Here is a 6000-nt window from a genome sequence, read left to right as displayed (position 1 = left end):
ACACAGTGAGTTCCAGGTCAGTCACAACTACACAGTGAAACCCTGTCTCAAAAGACCAAAAAAAAAAAAAGAACTTTTGGTGATCACAATGTGTCAGTGCGGATTTATTGCTTATAAGAGATAATGACCCAATCTCATGAGGGATGTTTGTAAAGAGGGACGCTGCACCTGTGTAGGGATAGACGAATGGGGAAACTCTCCACCTGCCACTCAGTTTTGTTTTGTTTTGTACCAGGGATCGAACTCAGGACCTTGCGCTTGCAAGGCAGCCAGTAGAAGCACTGAGCTAAATCTCTGGCCCCTGCCATTCAGTTTTGCTTTGAATTTAACACTAGTCATAAATACACACACACACACACACACACACACACACACACACACACACACACACACCCCATAGAGGCACACAACTGTAGTCCCAACACTGAGGAAGACTGAGGCAGGAGGACTGCATGTTCAGGTCCCAGCTGAGCAACTTAGTGAAACCCTGTCTGCTCTGGGAACAAAAATTAAAGACCATCCTGTAAACTGAGGCTATAGGCAACTAACCCTTGCTAACCTTCACAGTAAATTTTATTTGATGGACTAAGTTCTATCTATAATTGTCTATTTGTAATTCCAGAAACAAAATCCCTAATAAAGATAGGATTACATTCTGCACAAAAATTTAATTGGAAATTTTACAGACCAAGAGCAGGGAGTTAAAAAGTGAAAATTTTTTGTAAAATTCTATTTAAAATAATAATTCAAAGCACAGAATTTTTAGGACTTAAACTAGCAAGACATATAAACCTCTATGCCAATAGGAATACCTTACTAAAACAAAGTTTAAGAAACCTAAATAAAGGCCTGGGATTTAGCTCAGTGGTGCCACCGCCTTGCCTCAAAAGCGAAAGATCCTGAGTTCAAACCCTGGTGCAAAAAAAAAGAAAAAGAAAAGAAGAAACCAGAATAAGTGGAAATATATATTATATCCTTAAGTGGAAAAGCTCAATATTATTGTTGGGTCTACTGATTTTGATCTATAGTTCAATCATAAAAATAATCTCTGAGGTTTTTTGAATTGAAAATAATTCTAAAATATAGAGTATGATCCAAAGAATCTATATTAGCCAAAACAAGCTGGGGATAAAAAGAATAAAACAGACATATTTCACCCCTCACTCAATACTTAACTGTAAACTTATAATAAACAAGAGTGTGTTATTGACATCAAGAAAGACAAATAACTCAATAATAACCATTTTGGAAATCAAACTTCCATTTATACAGTGATGTGATTTCTTTTACAAAGATGCCAAAGAAATCCAAGGTTAAAGAAACCCTTTTAAATAAATGATATTGGAACAACTGGATTCTTTTAATATCATGCCAAATGCAAAAATTAATTTGAAATGGATCTTAGACTTAACTATGAAAGCTAACAGCTAAAAAACTTCCAGAAGAAAAACCTTCACAATTTGGGGATGGACAGAGTTTCCCAGATAGGATAAAAATAATAACCAAACATAAAAGGATTGATGTTAGACTTCAGAGAGAATCAACATTGGTAAATTGCAAAAAAATATATATATATATAAACTTCTGCTCAGGCAAAAGCACTACAGACTGGGAGCAAATATTCTCAAAACACAGATCTGACAGTTCAAAATAAAGAACTTTCATAACTCAATAATACAAAGATGACCCAATTTTTTAATGAGCAAGATTTGAACATACACATCACCCAAGAAAAGGCACATGAATGGCCAGTAAGCACATAACAAGTGCTCACATTATTAGCTATCAGGTAAACAAGTCCAAATTAAATCCTAAGGAGATACTACTAGTCAACCACTGAAATGGCTCAGAATGAAAAACCGACAGCAACAAGATACAGAACAAGATGTAAAGCAACTGAAGCCCTCCCTGGAAGCACTTTGGCAGAAGGTAGAGATCAAAGCCATCCTCAGGCACCTATAAGCACGTTTTTAAAGTTTCCTATAAAACTAATTATAACTCTTCCCTATCACCCAGCAAGTTCACACCTAAGTATTGACCAGCACATGTCTACGAAAAGATCTATGCGAGAATATTCATTGAAACTTCAGTCCCAAAAGCTAAAACCTGGAAATGGACCAGATGCCCATCAAATGGAGAAGAGATGAGCCAGTGCTGCTCAGCACCATGAAAGGAACCACACGTGACCTAAATGAGCCTCAACATTAGACTAAGTAACACATACTCGAGAATAGGCAAAAGAGGCCTGTGTTGAACATCAGAAAGGTGTTTGTGGGGAACAGGGGTGGAGACTGAGAGAGGAAATGAAAGAACTTCCTGGAGGGGTGGAACCATCTAGAAGGATTTGAGCTACACGGAGACACGCAGTCATCAGAACCCAAGGGGCAGAGCTCTTATCATTTGTATATTTTATTGCACATAAATATTATCCATAGATGGGAAGTTAGCTGTGTGAATGTAAGAATGTCTGCCATTCGCCTTCATAAAAATTAATCGATTAATTAAAAATTAATAATTTTAGTTTGGCTTGAGGTTTTGCTTGTTTCTTTTGTTTGTTTGTTTTAGTTGGTTTTTTGTTTTTGAGATAGGGCCTCACTGTGTAGTTCGGGCTAGCGCTGAACTCACTGTGTAGCCCAGGCAACCTCAAAGTCAAGATCCTCCTGCCTCAGCTTCCTGAGTGTTGGGATTACAAGCGTGCACTACCATTCCCACCTCAGCAAAGGGGAATTTTTTGAACACCTTAAGAATGACATACTGGTGCACTCTGAAACTGTGATGTTAAGTGAAATAAATCAGACACACAAGTTAAATACTGTGTGGTTTCTTTTATATGAGAAAACCAAAGTATAAATAAATGAAAGAGCAAAATAAAAGATAGATAAAAAGAAACAGAAAGGTAGATCTTCTGCAAATGGGAAGGGGACCAAGAAATGGAGGGAGAAAGGGTAGAGGGGAGGGGAGGGGGTATAAAAAAAGAAATCAGAATGTGTCATGTACATGTGCCAAATGCTCACAATGTATTATGTGTAGCAAACATGTACTAATAAAAAATGAAAACAGGGCCAGGGATTTAGCTCAGTGGTTCCGCCACCTGCCTTGCAAGCACAAGCTCCCGAGTTTGATCCCTAGTACCAAGAAAAGAAAAAAGAAAGAAAGAAAGAAAAAGAAAACAAAACACACAACGTGAGAAAGAATGACATATTGATATATGTATACTCCTACAAATAAATTATTTTTTTAATGTTGAAATTTCATCTACAAAAGAACGTTGGGAGAGTCCCTTAAAATGTCACCTAGTCGACTGTCACCTGCAATGTTTGAACAGGCATATAAAGAGTTTTGTGTCCACGCTTTTGCTAAATTAGTGATTTCATTACAAGAAAGAGACAGAAGAAGAAAAGCTTGTACCTTCCTAAGCTTTAGACTATAAATAATATTATAATTTGGGAGATGGAAAGATATAAAGGAAATAAGGATAATTTGGATAGAAAAATGGAACATGGTTCATGAATTACCTTGAAAGCACAACTTTTGAATACAGCTATTTTAATTCATTGCCATCCTAAGAAAATGTACAAAATGAAGCCAACCGTTCTTCAGTGGCCAGCTGACAAATTTATTAAGCCAAGTGACTCCTGCCTGTCCTCATTCAAAGGAGCAGAATCCCTTTAAAGTCTGCAGAAGAGGGCAGGAGACGTTAATTAGGTGGCAGATTATACTGCAGACAACACCAAGGGTGATTTGCCATGCAGACCAAGCGCACAGCAGGCATCTCTAGCCACTGGAACGTCTGACATTTGGAAGGCTGTTTGCCCTTCAGCACAGCAGCCTTACTCCTCCCCGCCAGGCCTGGCTGCTGGGTGAATGCACCAGCCAGGGGCTCCCCTTCCACCATCTGGGCGGAACGGCTCACTGTGCCAACAACATAGTCTTTCTTTCCTTTATTTTGTTTTCTGGAGACAGGGTCTCATTATGTAGCCCAGGCTGACCTTGATTTCACTAAATTGCCCAGGCTGGCCTTCAGTTACATCCTCCTGCCTCAGCCTTCTCGACATAAATGCTAGGATCGCAGGCACGTATCACCACACCAGGCTTGATCATATTCTTTCTCACAGACCACAAAGAAAATAAAGAATAGTGTAGCATGTGGGTAAAAAGCCAAATGTTGTCAAGGATTCTTAGCATTCTAGAAAATAAATTTTTTTTATGTCACAGGCCACTTAAGAGTCAGGCCATTGTTTGATTGTTGGCTCTGCTGTATGACTGTAGGAAAGTTACTTAATCACTCTGACCCTCAGATTTTCCATAGTCTTATATTTTTATACTTAATATAGAATTTCCATGAGGATTAAATGAACTAACACACATAAAGCACCTTATATAGGTCCAAAACACTTATCTATGCTCTCAGAATCCACAAAGCTCTCACAACCAGATTTATTTCATACGTCGTTTGGATTTAAAACCTGGAGGGAAAGAAGGGAAAGGAGATGAAAAACGAAATTAAGATATTATACATATATATATATATGTATGTATATATACACACCATATATATATCATATATATATATCATATATATATCATATATATATATATACCAACTTCACACAAGGATTGTAAATATTATGGATTACAAACATGTATATATATTAAAAAGGAAGAACAAAAATAAAAACAAAAAAACTGACCTGACCTAAGGCCATTTAGTCTTTATTTATCCTATTTAATGTGAATTTAATATTTCCCTGAAGAGCCAGGTGTGGTGGTGCATGCCTGTAATCCCAGCACTAGGAAGGCTGAGGCAGGAGGATCACTGTGAGTTCCAGACCAGCCTGGGCTACATAGTGCGTTCCAGGTCAGTCTCAACTACATAGTGAGACCCTATCCCAGAAAACAAATTATATATATATATATATTTCCCTGCAAAAAAATTAATGGTTTGATCATAGTTGCCCACCTTCACCGCTTGGTGTATCACATAATATGAATCATGTACAACAATTACCTTTATAAATCAAAACATTCTGAAAAAAAAAATCTGGATTCTGAAGCCTATCTGGCCTTTCAGATAAAGAATTGTTAGCCTGTATGACATCTTTATTTCATTGCTAACCATAGATCCCCTATCTCAGGCCCATGGCACACTGAGAACTCCTGTGCCTGGTTTGTATTTATATTCAGTCTACGAGAATGGATTAGGCTGGTTTTGAGTGTACTCCGTGATACCAGTGAGCCTGGGGTCATTTTCCAAGAAACAAATACCGTTTCCGAGCAAGCATTTTGTCACCTCCAGAGAACTCTTGAGTCTCAAGAACACAAAGTTTAAGGAGGAAAAGCTACAGCTACACTCACGGACACCATAGGTCAGTCAGATCAGCATTTTCAAGAAAGAGAGACAAGGGTGTGGCCATTCTTCAGCAGCCCTGCTCAGCTGCCTGCTGAAAGCCGGGCAGAGGAAGGAGTGACTTCTGCTTTGGAGGAGCGACTTCTGCTATAGAGTGACTGACTTCCCCTTTGGAGATGTGACTTTCGCTTTTCCTCCAGCAGTGGTGCAGACTGCTCAAGAGAGGAAGCATTCTGATGAGCTAGTGAGAGCAATGGGGATTGCATCTCCACAGAAAGTTTAAATATTAAATGCTGACGCTATAGTGTAGCAGATGGCAAGCAAATCAAAATTTTGAAAGGTCTAATTTGTGCAGACCAGATTTTGAGAGTTGCATAAATTAAATATTAAGTAGGCTAGTTACAGGAGATAAATAGCTCTCCATTCCTTTTAGGCTGCTTAGTTCTTTGGCATACACTGTTCTGAAGGATGGTATACACTTGTACTTATTTTTAACTACATCTAAAGCTAAAAACTTCAACTTGGTTATGACCATAAGTAATTAGCCTTTTCAATATCTATCAAATACCACTTGAGAGAACAAAAGCAAAACCACTAGGGAGGTATTGGCACCATCTGGTGGTGCAGCCTGAAACTGCAGCTGCATGTACCAC

The sequence above is a fragment of the Fukomys damarensis genome, unplaced genomic scaffold (genome assembly GCF_012274545.1).
Source record: "Fukomys damarensis isolate Sample0158 unplaced genomic scaffold, DMR_v1.0_HiC HiC_scaffold_17, whole genome shotgun sequence".
Lineage (NCBI taxonomy): Eukaryota > Metazoa > Chordata > Mammalia > Rodentia > Bathyergidae > Fukomys > Fukomys damarensis.
The sequence above is the reverse complement of the archived record's forward strand: the minus strand, read 5'-3'. Positions refer to the sequence as shown.